At 40.7% G+C, this 12,679-nt stretch overlaps 1 protein-coding gene across 1 annotated transcript in view; it reads right to left on the bottom strand.

Annotated features, from left to right (window-relative positions):
• The window catches only part of pnoc (prepronociceptin), a 35,265-nt gene extending 24,389 nt beyond the window's left edge, over nucleotides 1-10,876 (bottom strand). Inside the window, exon 1 of the mRNA XM_015399084.1 lies at nucleotides 10,788-10,876. The gene's annotated coding sequence lies outside the window, so the exon portion shown is untranslated. The remainder of the gene's footprint in view (nucleotides 1-10,787) is intronic.
• Nucleotides 10,877-12,679: the final 1,803 nt, after the last annotated feature.

Here is a 12,679-nt window from a genome sequence, read left to right as displayed (position 1 = left end):
TGAAACAAATTTACACATATCTAGTGAGCGGATGAAGCTGTTCACTACACAATAAAACCTAAACCATATGAAGGCGTGTACATTAGAGTGTGTCAAGAGTACACATTAACAACTATTGCATTTTTGTTAACGTTATTGAGGTGGGCTTATTGGTCCTGTCATGCAAAGGATTGTGGGCAACAGTATAGCTCTTAGTGGCGGCTAGGAACATTAGGAGGTCCCTATGCTAGATAAATTGGCATGAGGGAGCATCCTCCTTACTGCATTACAGCAGTTGTTTAACCTGTTAACTGGCGTTACCCAAACCAGCAAAAATATCTTTAAAAGCATAAATTAAATCAGCTGCTCTTCACTAACCTTTGGGAGGGTCTACCCTCTGATATAACTGTTGTAATGTCAGTCATTAGCCTTAATGTGCCAGTTAGGATGATGATCTATACCTAAAACTAATATGTTTGCGGTGATTTTATGAATTTAGCGTTAATCAGTAAAAAACTAAAAAAAAAAAATTTCGTTGCGATAACTGAATCCAGTTTTTTGCCCAAATATAGTAACACCTCACTCCTGACATCTTCTGGCAGTGACGTCACGGTGCGGTAAGCCTAGTGCCATTCTCCCCACTTAACAAGCAAAATCAATAGGAAATACTAGACACATCTGCAATCAACAACAATTATTTAAGATTTCCAGAGGACTTCACCCTTGAAATTCACCAGAGCTATAGTGAAACTGACAATGCTCACGTGCATGGCAGTAGGATGTTCTAATACATCGGGTAAAAATGAAAAAAAATTTGTTATTTCACCTTTCTGATTCCTGATCCTCCACCCACGGGTTCGTCGTTGGATTGCTAACCTAAAGATGGAGGATTTGCCATTGAAATTCTGGCCAGAGCAAAAACACGTAATATGTAGCCAACATTTGGAAGAAGAATGTTTTCAAGATGACTTTGATAATAGCTCGTTGTGACACACCAGATACAGCACTGGGACTTGATCAACAGTCGATACCGCACTGTGACATCACAAACCAGTAGGTGGCAGTAGTGCTCTTTGACAAACATGGATGTCTCCAGTAAAGAACATTCAAATGAAAATTACTCTTGATTAAAACACTTATCATTTATTGAACAGTATGTCATAATTTTAAATTTAAAGTACTTTCAGAGGTTTGAATTCTGAATATGACCGGACTTTTCCTTTAAGTCTGAGTGGTCTAGATGAGACTGCTGCCTTTTTTGTGCTGCATTTGTTTGTTTGTTTTCCTTGTTTGTGTGCATTTGTTTTTTGGTTATTGTTTTTTTTTCCCTAAGATAACCTGGCTTCCTGCACAGTTCAAAGTCAGATATGTTGGATCAATTTGCACGTATTTCTTGTGGTTCTGAAGAAAATGTGTTGATGCAGGATTGTGTTTCTTCAGAAAAACAGAAAAAGCACTGGAAAATCACAAAAAGTGACTAAACATGAGAACACAAGAAAAAATAAAAGTCCTACGAAAGCTTGACCCGAGTAAAAAGAATGAAAGAAATTTTTAAGTGAAAATAAACAACTGCACCAAAATGAATAAACCAAATGGAGCTGAAACCTTATGTATTTGTTAACAAGTCACCAGAAAACATGTCGTCCTTTAAAATGCCATATTTTACCTCCAGTGGTATCCATACCCCCAGTGTGATACTTTAAAGCAGCTCGTTGGCTTTCTTCAACCTCCGTTCCAAACACCAGACTGCACTTTCGCAGCCCATTATCTCAGATCAATGCACTTTCCACCAGCGATTACACAGTGTGCCGACATAAAACACTCATGAATCTAGGCATATAAAGATAAATCAAGTGTCCCTAATGATCCATGAGATGTTATTGGTAGGGCAGAAATTTTAATCATCCTCCCTCCTACAAAGTGACCACACGACTGTGCCCTCCATCCGCCGTGACTTCTGGACTTCGATTAAGGGTGGTTAAGATTGTTAAAGAAAGACACTGGAATCTCGTGGAATATGACACAGGAGACAAAAGGTACCCATCATAATTTTAAATATTGGAAAGGAGAAGAAGAAACAAGGGTAGTGGGCTGGAGAAAGAGAGAAGGAGGTAAAGAGAGGGTAAAAGTAAATGAGGAGCAGCGAGGAAGGGGGGGAGGTACAGGGAGAGAGACAGACACATAGGGACCCCTGGGTTATCTACGCATTAACAGGCTCCTTTTTGCTTTTCAGCTCCATGCAGACAACTAATGGATGAGATAGAGAGCGTCAGGGCTTTGTCAGGATCGAGGACCGGGCTTTTCTTCTCCACCGCTCAGATTCATGACACTTAGCACCCTCAACACCCTACATCTGAGCTGCTAATGCTAATTTTGCTTTATTAATTCCCATCAAGTTTGTCCTGGAGCTGTAAAAGTCGCAACCTCATCCATTCACATGTCTTTTTTAAGGTGGTATGGAAATTAAAAGTAGAGGCATTGAGAGATCCTCTGTCTAGAAGCAAGACGGACAAGCAGTGGCGGAAAAAGACAAACAGCCCTCCTATTTCAGTGGAACAAAAGCGTAGATAGAGGGGGTAGTGTTCTTTAAAGAAAGATTTCTGGTTGTTTTAATTATTTTTTTCCCCTCGCACAATGCAGTCCATAAGGTTAGAGTTAAGTAAGGAGTTCTAAAAAGTTTAATGGACTTTCTCTGCTCTGTTTCCGCTCAGAGAAAAGATATACAATACCCCCTTTATGAATGCCTCGCAGTCCCTTTCAAAGACCGTAAACCAACAGTACCGGACGTTTCTGCTCCTGCGTTATTATCCTCTCCGACAAGAAATGGGCCTGGTTAATAAAACTAAATGCATGAGAGCAGTGGCCCCTTTGCGTCCTTGCTAATTCAACAGGAGGAACATTTCTTTTGAAAAACATAACATTTTCAAGGTCTTTGTTAACTCTAATGGAAGCGTGCGACGATACACTTGTTTCAGAGAGAGGCAGGTAAAAGCATTTGTATCTACGAGATGGAGAGACCCGTCTAAAAACAGGGCTACATCCAGGCACTTCATTAAAGGCCATTTTCCTTTTGCTTTCATGCCAGCATTCAGTGAGGAGGACAAGGTCGCCTCTGCGGGGGCATGATGATGGAGATCTATTTTCAAGTGCCACCCTTCGTGCGGTGTGCTCTCAGGCTGCCGGACAATTTGTCTAGTCTTGGCCTCCATGACATAAGTTTCTCCCCTGCCACAGATCCCAGTTTCTTCCAGCTGCACCTCGTAAGAGGCTAGCCGCTCACACCCAGCCTGACGCAGCCTCTGTCAGAGAGATTATGCAAATGAGATGAAACGTTAAAAGGCTGAAATTGCTTGCAAATACGCAAGGGTGGCCAATATTTGCCAGTGGCTATATCAAGACGGAGGGCTGAGTCATTACTGAAAATAAAGCAAAGATGAGAGGGAGAAAGTCCGTAGCTCAAGCTGTTTCACGGATTATTAAATCAGGGAGAAGTTGTGACTCTGCCAGACTTGAGCGGTTAGGAGCTCATGGCTCTGATAATAGGTCAGTCTGGACCCCTGATAAGATCTTTAAATGTTCACTGCTAAGGATTACCGACCATTTACCTCATCCCATCTTAATTAGTAGACTGCCTTTTCATATAAATTGACAATATTGTCACCATCCAAGACTAATTGTTACTATATCTTTGACCTTGTGTTTTTCCCTCATGAGGGAGACTAGTTTATTCTACTTAAATAACACCAATTGTTCTTTTTCTTATTTTTCCAGTAAAGAAACCCCTAAATTAACCTTGTCAAGCTTTATTATTGAAGGAAGAATGTTTCTACTTCACACTGGACTGATAAAAAACATTTTATACCATAGATATCATCTTTTTAATTTACATTTTCAAGGCTGAGGAGGCAATACTCCTCTTAACCTGATCAAATGATTTGCATTAGACAGAAATGTAAAATAGGAAGGCTACATTAGCGCCATAACACTGCCCTTTTGAACTTAACAGTTTTTTTTGTTTTGTTTGTTTTTTATGCAAGCTAAGGCTAAACAGCCCAGAACTCCTGGAGGGAGGAACCTAGCGTGCAAAAACATAACATTTTCGTCAGATGCCCAAGTCTAGTCCTGGAGAACTGATTTTATGCTATGTTTAGATACAACCCCTCCCTAACACACATTAATCAGATCCACTTTGGTTCATTTATCCACAACACGTCATGTCAATGCACTTCACAAAGACGATTCAGGCATATCTTTCAAAAGTTAAAAGTTTTCTAAGCAAGGAAACCTGGCTGAATGCATTGTGTCTGACTTAACACTAATCAAACATGCATATGGCAGTGGTGGAAAGGAAAAAAACTTCAGTTTAACAGGAAAAACCTCCAGTAGAACCAGGCTCAATGTGAGTGGCCATCTGTTGATGCTGAGTGGGGGTTTGACAAAAGAGAGCCAAAAACAGAAGAGAAACATAGAAGAACTGTTGAAGGAACACTTTCTTTGTTAGAGACGGTAATGGTAAATTAGCTCCGTAGGTGGCTAACATAAAAGGCCTGTTACGAGGCCTCTTCAGAGACCCATGACAAGTCGATTAGGGAATTTAGCCATTTAACTCAGATGTGTTGGAGCTGGAATATATATAAAAGTTGCAGGAATGCAGCTCTCAGGAATGAAAGTGTGGATTCAGATATATCTAGGCCAGGTTATCACCAATTAAATTTTGACTGTAATTTTCAACTGAATCAAAAGTTTTAATCTTATTGTGGAAAACGATGAATTCTATTTCTGGTGTAATTGAGAAATGACCTGAGATTGCAAGTACAGAACTTAAACTAAGGAGCATTGCATCATCTGAAGTCCTTGTCAGTTCTTCCTTTTAACACATATTGATGCCGGTGTACTGTTCAAAGACATATTGGATCACTACGCTTCACCCATGACAGGGAACCTAGTCAGGATACAGAAAACTCTGGAGTGTTATTAAAGGTGTCATATTCTAAGCTCATTGAATGCCTTTAATACGATACTCACTTATGAATGGGATATATCTGACAGAGCATTTAATGTCTGGTGTTTAGTTTGAACCCTGGTGAGTTCTCGCCACACATTTGAGTCCATCAGTCTTCCATCAATCTCAACATGATCATGGCTCTTCTTTGAAATCCAAACTGCAGTTTACCACAATCCACAGAGGGAAGAAAGATAACATGTTAAACTAGAAAGTTACATGGAGAGTGCAGACCTCAGCCAAGCAGCAAATTGTGTCTTCCAACTATAGCAAAAACTCACACACCTCAGGTATGAAATTTCCGTGAAAAACGTTCATAAGGTTTCAACTGAGCTTGCTAACAAGCCAACAATTTTACCTTTTCTTGTGTTCTTGTCTTCATTCAATCTGGACATTTCGATGCTAGGGCTGTCAGTAGTCACTGCTGCCACCCTCTGATTTAGTGGGGAACTGCTTGTTCTGCCAAATGTTCCTATCTCACAATGTTAGAAAATCTTTTAGAAAAATCCTGTATCCACATTATGATCTGGATTATCACCCCAATTTAATAGATCATTCTTGTCACGAGGCACACCACTGATAAAAAAATGTCATTAAAATAAGTCAAAGTCTCCTAAAAACATAACCTTCTTCACAGGGGTAAAAATGTGGTTAAGATGAGACCCAAATTACACTTAATGTCCTTTTCAAAAGCAGAAAACTAAGGCTGCACATGTCTCTAAACACATGGCTCTCATTGTGGAGTATGGTGTATACTGTCAGGTTGCATTAAGTTTTATAGAGGACCCAAATGCAGAGACGGAAGCTGAGATGGTTTCTTGCAGATATAGTGATAAGAGTTGTGGAAACAGAAGCATACATCCAGAAATAACTAACCAGGGAACAGAGGTACAAGAATAAAGGGCAACATAGAGCTTCAGGGGGGAATGAAGCGAATCCAGGAAAATGTACCTGCAGAGGAGTATATATGTCAGACAGAACAATGAATGGAGTAATAAAGTGATTGGGAGCAGGTGTGGACAGAAGTCGATAGAAGGGAGCTAGGGGAAGGGGACTGGCACAAAAGAGTAACTAAAGCCGGACATACACTGTGCGATTTTTTTTAATTGTTGCACGCAGCTATAGCTCATACTGTACGACGAAACACTGCAGTTTCATAATACAGTGTGAGTTCACAGCTCACGATGCATGTTCTCACACTGTATGGCCCAACACTCTGATGCGATGTACCTGCTCACACTGTATGTCTAAAAACCCCGTCAGACTCAGCTCCGCAGTGAGACGGTGCTACTCGGACTCATCTATCCAGAAGCTAAACGAGTAGAAGAGGAATATGTAGCTCACTAGAGTGAAACGAGCTGCCTTCGCATTTTGTGCGATTTTGTGCTGAAAGCCCTAAAAATAAAAGGTGACGACGTATTTGCACAAAGACATGGCTGAGCAAACATGGCTGCTACGGTCTGTCAATTTTACAGAAAGAACTCCATTTCACTCACATCCCCGCCATGCTTCTGTGTTTCATCTGAGAGGATGAAGAATCCTTGTTTGTGCACTGAGCGATTTGCACACCACGGCCGACTGAATTTCAAACATGTTTGATTTTCTCCCAACCTCACGATTCCTGATGGGGAGCTGGTCGAGAGAGGCTAATTGTCCCTTGTTACCCCCATACACTACATGATGCAGGACGCACGATCAGGCTGAAAGTTGCCCGATCAAAAAAATTCTTGCACGACTGGAAAGTCGGCCCGAAAAGGAAAAAAAAAATCGCGCGGCATGAGCCCACAGAATGACATCAATCAAAGTTTAACTGACACCCCAACGTAAAATTCCTAATTTGGAGATCAAGACAGTCATTACGGTGTGGTGTAGATGGGTTGCTTTTCTTTAGAAGAGACAGGAAAGCTGATCGAAATTTAAAAGGACAGAAACCCGAAACATATAACTAAAGTATATGTATGTATTTTATCAAAGTATGAACCCAAATTTCACAGGTTGAAAAACAAAAATCTTGCTTTTTACAGATGCTCTCCAACTAATGAGACTCAGCTTGAGCTACTTTTACAAAGAAGAATAAACAAAAACCACAATACTTTACGAAGCTTGAAGTTTTAATGGGATAAATTCTACTGAAAGGTTAGGAATACTTTTCCAGACTCAGAGGTTTCTTTATGCTTGGTCAACATTTGCTTTTAATTTGTCTCCGGCAGGCTATACTTTCTCATATTGTTGTGACCGCCAGGCGCCAGCAATAGGATAATATTCAAACAAACTTAAATTAAAGCCATTATTTGTTTTAAACCAGCATTATATTTTGGGGAGCAGAATCAACAGCCACATTTCAATCATTTTAACAACTGTTTACCTTAGAAAAGCTTAAAGAATCACCCATCTTTTTGCTTAAAAGTCTTCGTAAAGCAATGCTGCAAAGGAGGAAAAAATCTTAAAATTACTCGCACTGCGAAATACAAAGGTTTGCTTTGTCTTATTCTTCAGTCTGTTTTTCTCTTTTAACCAGCCACCCCCAGACTGAGGCTGCACCTACAACTTTTTATAGGCTTTCAGTTTAAGGCGGATTTAGTCGGTTAGTCACAGGATGATCATTGGAGTAAATCCATCCTGTGCAGCCACTGATAAAAAGTGTCTCACTTGATGAAGAGTTCAGGCGTCCATGATCACCGGAGGTGTTGGGCCCTTCCTAGCTGGGCGCCTCCTGAAACCACAAATCTGAGCGAATGAACCTGATCCGATTTGGGTGTTTCAGCCATGGCTGGAGCTGCTCGTCCGACCGCATCCCTTACCTCACCTGTTACCACATGCGAGTCTTGGCCCCTGGGTTCAGAAAGCTCAGGTCATAAAGCATCTTTTCTAATGATGCCAACACATTCGGCAGTGATTATTTCTGTCTCGTTAATTCTCTCTCTCTCATAATCTCTGCTTTTCTTCATATCTGCTGGAAAAATCACAACCCCTGCTACTGTCTTTATCTTACACTGCTGTTATTTAGGAAATCTCATCTTGTGCGCACTGCTGAGAAAACAAATTGAGTCGCAATAAGACGAACCGTGTCTCTATTTCTCCCTCATTTCCCACAGAGGCTACGCTAACACTCATTTATCCCAAATATTAAATGGGAATGGCGCTCCTTAAATTCATGTCTGGCGCCTTTCTAGACAAAAATCCAAATGTGCATATTGTTGCCACTGCCTCCATTAGATGTACAAGGGGGGGTAGCTCTCATTTGCACCTGAGGGCAGAGGCTCAATTGTAACACTTTTTTTCCTGCAATCAGCCAACGCATCAGATAAGCCCTTCATGGTGGGAGAATCACACCAACAATCATCTCATTTGGCCCCCACGACGCTGGGTTAATAGCCCCAAAACAATATTACTCAAACGCATAGCAGATCTCAGACAGAGCGGCTGTGTGTTTGGCTGATAAACCCTCAACTGAAGCAGAAGCTGATGCATGGTTTAGATACGAGAGTCTACATGAGATAGCAGGCTCACTGTGCTGTGGAGTGAATTTTGATGCTTTACCCTCCTCTAAACCTGCAGAGGAAGATGATGTTGGCTTTAATAATATGATATGACACAGTAATGGATTGACAAACATTGACATACAGGGGAATAACCATCAAAGATGCAAGCAAAGATAGTGGAAAAACGTCAAAACACATGTCCGCCTTCAGAGGGGAATCACTGCCTAACAGGTGGAAAAGCGGAAGGCTTTTTGTGAAGCGGTGACGGCAGTGATGCGCTCTGGGGTACGAGCTCTGGCTGTGCAGCTAAAATTCTGCAGAGTTATGCAGCTGATGAGGTGTCAGCATTGATCTGGTTGCTGTTAAGATGCATTGACACCTGCACGAATCCATTGGACATGGAGGAACTCTAGCTCAGCCAAGACAAGCTCCTTAGCTTTGCAGGCCAAGGGTGAAGGCGGTGGATGATAGAATATATGTTTTATAGAATCTGTTTAGACTGCGGTCCCAGAGATGTGATAAGTGTTGGCAAACGGAAAGCAGCAGGGGTGGCCTGATATGAGTTTAAATGACCTTGAATAGGGAAAAAAGGGTTCCTCCGTATGAACACTGAAATTTAAAACTAATCTATAGAACAATCTAACCACGTTTATTCGAAAAAGAAAAGCAAAAATTCCTCTTGTTTTTGTTAAAATCCTATTTTAGCTGTTATAAATTCATGTCTAACATTTATTTATCTTTTTTTTTAATACAGTGTTGTCTAAATATTGTTGTACTTTTCAAAGTTATTGTGCAAAACTGTTTAACTTTTTACCCTCCTTCAATTTTTTTTAACAAACTAGTATAAGCTGGTTATCCAGTCAGGCTATCTGCTCTGGGAGGCAGCCTGCAGCCGCTGGTAGCTTTAAAAATGGCTTTTTAATAAAAATAAAAAAAAACATACATAACTGTTTGTGTTTCTCTCAACAGCAAATGTTTCCAAAGATTTGTGTGAAATAGCAGTCTGAGAGCTAATGAGTACTGAAAAGCAACAGGTTGGGGAGGGGCGTGTAGCAATCTCTACTCTCCATACAGGGGAAGAAACAATAGACTTTTCCCTTACTTTGCCTAGCTTATAATTAAAACTATTTTAGCATGTAATAAATGTGTGAAGAACATTTTTAGGTGTTTTTTTTATTAGAGCACACATCTTTAAATGTGTTTTCATAAATTTAGAGTAAAGATATTTTTTTTAATTAAAAATATAAAAGTTAGATTATTTCTTATCTTATATTGGGAAATGTAAGATAAGCAAATGTTTTCTTCTGGATTGCATCTACAAAGATCACCTCCTGCATGTATCAAATGCAAATACAGAACCAAAAGTGAACAAAATAAATACATTTAGTTAATTAAATTCACTTGCAAAGCTCTACATTTGTTTTTTGTCCTGTAAACATTCCAGTCTCCGTACAACATTCCCCTCGTGTGGAGTCATTAATCTGAGAATGGCACATTAGGCGCCCATTTTCTCCCGGTCTGTGTGAGCATCGTCTTTGCTCATAATGGGAACAGATTATGCACATTCATTACCATTATCGTTACAATCATCATTATTTTGTGTTTAGCATAATAACAGCAGATCCACTTCCCAAGCTTTTCCTTTCTCTCTGTCTCTTCTCCCGGACTACAGGTTGACACCGGCTGCTCCTGGGAACAATAAAGAAGCTTTTGTTGCGGTCTCTTTATGTGTTTAATCTGACGTACGGTAATCCATGATTAGCAACAACAGGCTATGAATAAATTGATTCAGGAGGTGGCATAGTGATTAGCTCATTGACCTCTGCCGGTGCTATTTTGGATAATCCACTCCTCTATCTAGGAAAGTGGGATATCTTATAATTTCAAAATACCCTCTAATCTTCTTCCCTTTTTTGATTTTGTTTGCTCCCAGTATAGGGTATGGCTCTTTTTTTTGCATCAGGACTTTGTTTCCTGTTAATGAAGTAGTAATCAGGTGCAGTGTGCGTAATGATGATGGTGACGGTGGTACCTTTAGAGCCACAGGGACACAAACAGAGTAATGGAAACAAAAAGAACAGGTAGGGCTGTTTACAGAACCACCTCAGGGGTCACATATTGAAAACATAAAGGGAGCGAAGACAGACTCGATAAAAAATTGTTTATCACCTTGAATTGTGCCAACAGAAAACAAACCCTCTTCACTTATCAAGAATATTCCCATCTTCAGGAAATGATTTTTCTCTTTTAGAATAGCAGGCAAAGACTTGTTTCTGCCCAAACAGGTGGGCTCCCCTTCTCATGGAAGAAAGTTTTCTCCTTACCTGTGAGGATGACGTAAAGAAATGTGTGTGTCCTCCCTTCTGCAGGCGCTGGGAGAGTTTGGTGGCTCAGCTTGTATCCTTAGGCTCAGGGTTTGAACAACTAAACGCGTGCCTCCTCTGAGGCTTCTTATAATGGCACACCCCTTCCCTCCTGGCTCAACCCTCCACTTCCCTCACCCCCCTCCCCTCTGCTGTACATCACCATTCATATCACAGGAGAGAAGGGGAAAGAGGTGGATTCCCCCATTCTGTTACGCAGGCACACCAACCGGCGGGCCGCAGTGACGTAAGGAGGCATCGCCTACGCCACTGAGCCAAGCTAATGGGGGCTCTAAAAATATGCAGCAACCACTACGGGATTGATCTAGAACCTATGTGTTTAATATGTTAGTGGAAGCCACTACCAACGCAGACCTGCTGTTAAGGTCAGGGAGACAATGGCTTTTCCAATCAGATACTTTCTCCAAGAATAAGAGGTGAGCACCGGCTTGAAAAGAAGCACCGCACACATCATCAGGGGTCGATGAGGTTGTTTGTGCCGGTAAAGGTTAAAGTAAATCAAAGGGGGTTTTTTTGCTTGTAAGGTTGACACACCTTGATGGGAGACATTATTATCTTACTAGATGAAATAATGAGTTCTGTAGAGCAGTAAAGTCAATGGAGGGAGACAGGCTGATGACTGGTTAGTCATCCAAGACATTTCAGGATAAAGCTCCAAAGCATTGCTAAGGTCTTAATCAAGTCGGATGCTTAATTACTGACTTTACTTAGATAATTATTGTGAAACACAAAGTCTTTAATCTGTATTGACCCAAAGGTCTCCTGATTACCCTACTACATGATTGTGAATGCAAGGCGCTAATAAGGATGAAGTCTAATGCAAAATAACAAAATCAATTTAAGGGGCAGTTTGTTTCTCATTCATCAGCTCTGTAATAATTATTGGTACCCTGTACTTCTTTTCTTTTCTGGCATTTTTTGGGTAATAGATCATCAACTAATTTAATTTAATAGACAAAGAGAACATCGGTAGAGACAAAGGTAGTTTCTAAATAACGTTTTTCGTTTAAGGGGAAAAGAGTTAACTGAACTAATACAACCCTCCATGGAAACAGCTGTCTTTAAGCATACTTAGATTTAGGCCAAATTGCTTTACGTTAGCTTTATTAGACAGTGTTAAAGTGCAAACACAGTGTTTAGGTCAATATACTGTATCTCAAACATCTCAGGTCTTATTGTTGCTTTAGTTTTGTAAATAACTTCCCAATCCAAGTTCCCTGCAGCTCAAGCTTAGTATCTGATGGTCAGGCATTTTTCTCCACAACTCCTGGGAAAAGACTTGATGGCTCCATCGATTGCAGCCAGTCTTCCAGGCACTGAAGCAGTAAAGCGGCCACAGACCATTACACCGCTGACAACATGTTAGTTTTAGATATAACGGGACTCACACCTTCACAAGTCACAGAGATGTGACTTTGTTGAAGGTGTGAGTCCTGCGTCCAGAACTGGAAGGTAAATGAACAGCTTATTTCCAGGATGTGTGGGGTCTGTAGAGATGTTAGCTGTCCTGTTCCTGACCCTAGATCTGAACAGGTCCTGGATGGAGGGAAGAACAGCCCTGATGATCCTCTCTGTAGACCCAACTTCCAATGCCAGTTTGAAGCTGTCCTGTAATGTGCATCAACTAAACAAAAAGTAATTGATGAAAATTGATGACCTGCAGCTAGGATTGTAATGCCTCAGTTTATCTAGAAGGTACATTTTCTGCTGGGGCTATTTTGAAATTCTATGCCTTCCAGCCTTTTTGTATTAATGTTGAGTGGGAACACTGATGCTTCACATCACCTCTACCTGATTGGCGAAAGTGAGCATTTGTTTGCAGTGCAGGCACA

This window comes from Cyprinodon variegatus, unplaced genomic scaffold (genome assembly GCF_000732505.1).
Source record: "Cyprinodon variegatus isolate N-32 unplaced genomic scaffold, C_variegatus-1.0 Scaffold987, whole genome shotgun sequence".
Taxonomy (NCBI): Eukaryota; Metazoa; Chordata; class Actinopteri; order Cyprinodontiformes; family Cyprinodontidae; genus Cyprinodon; species Cyprinodon variegatus.
The sequence above is the reverse complement of the archived record's forward strand: the minus strand, read 5'-3'. Positions and strand labels throughout refer to the sequence as shown.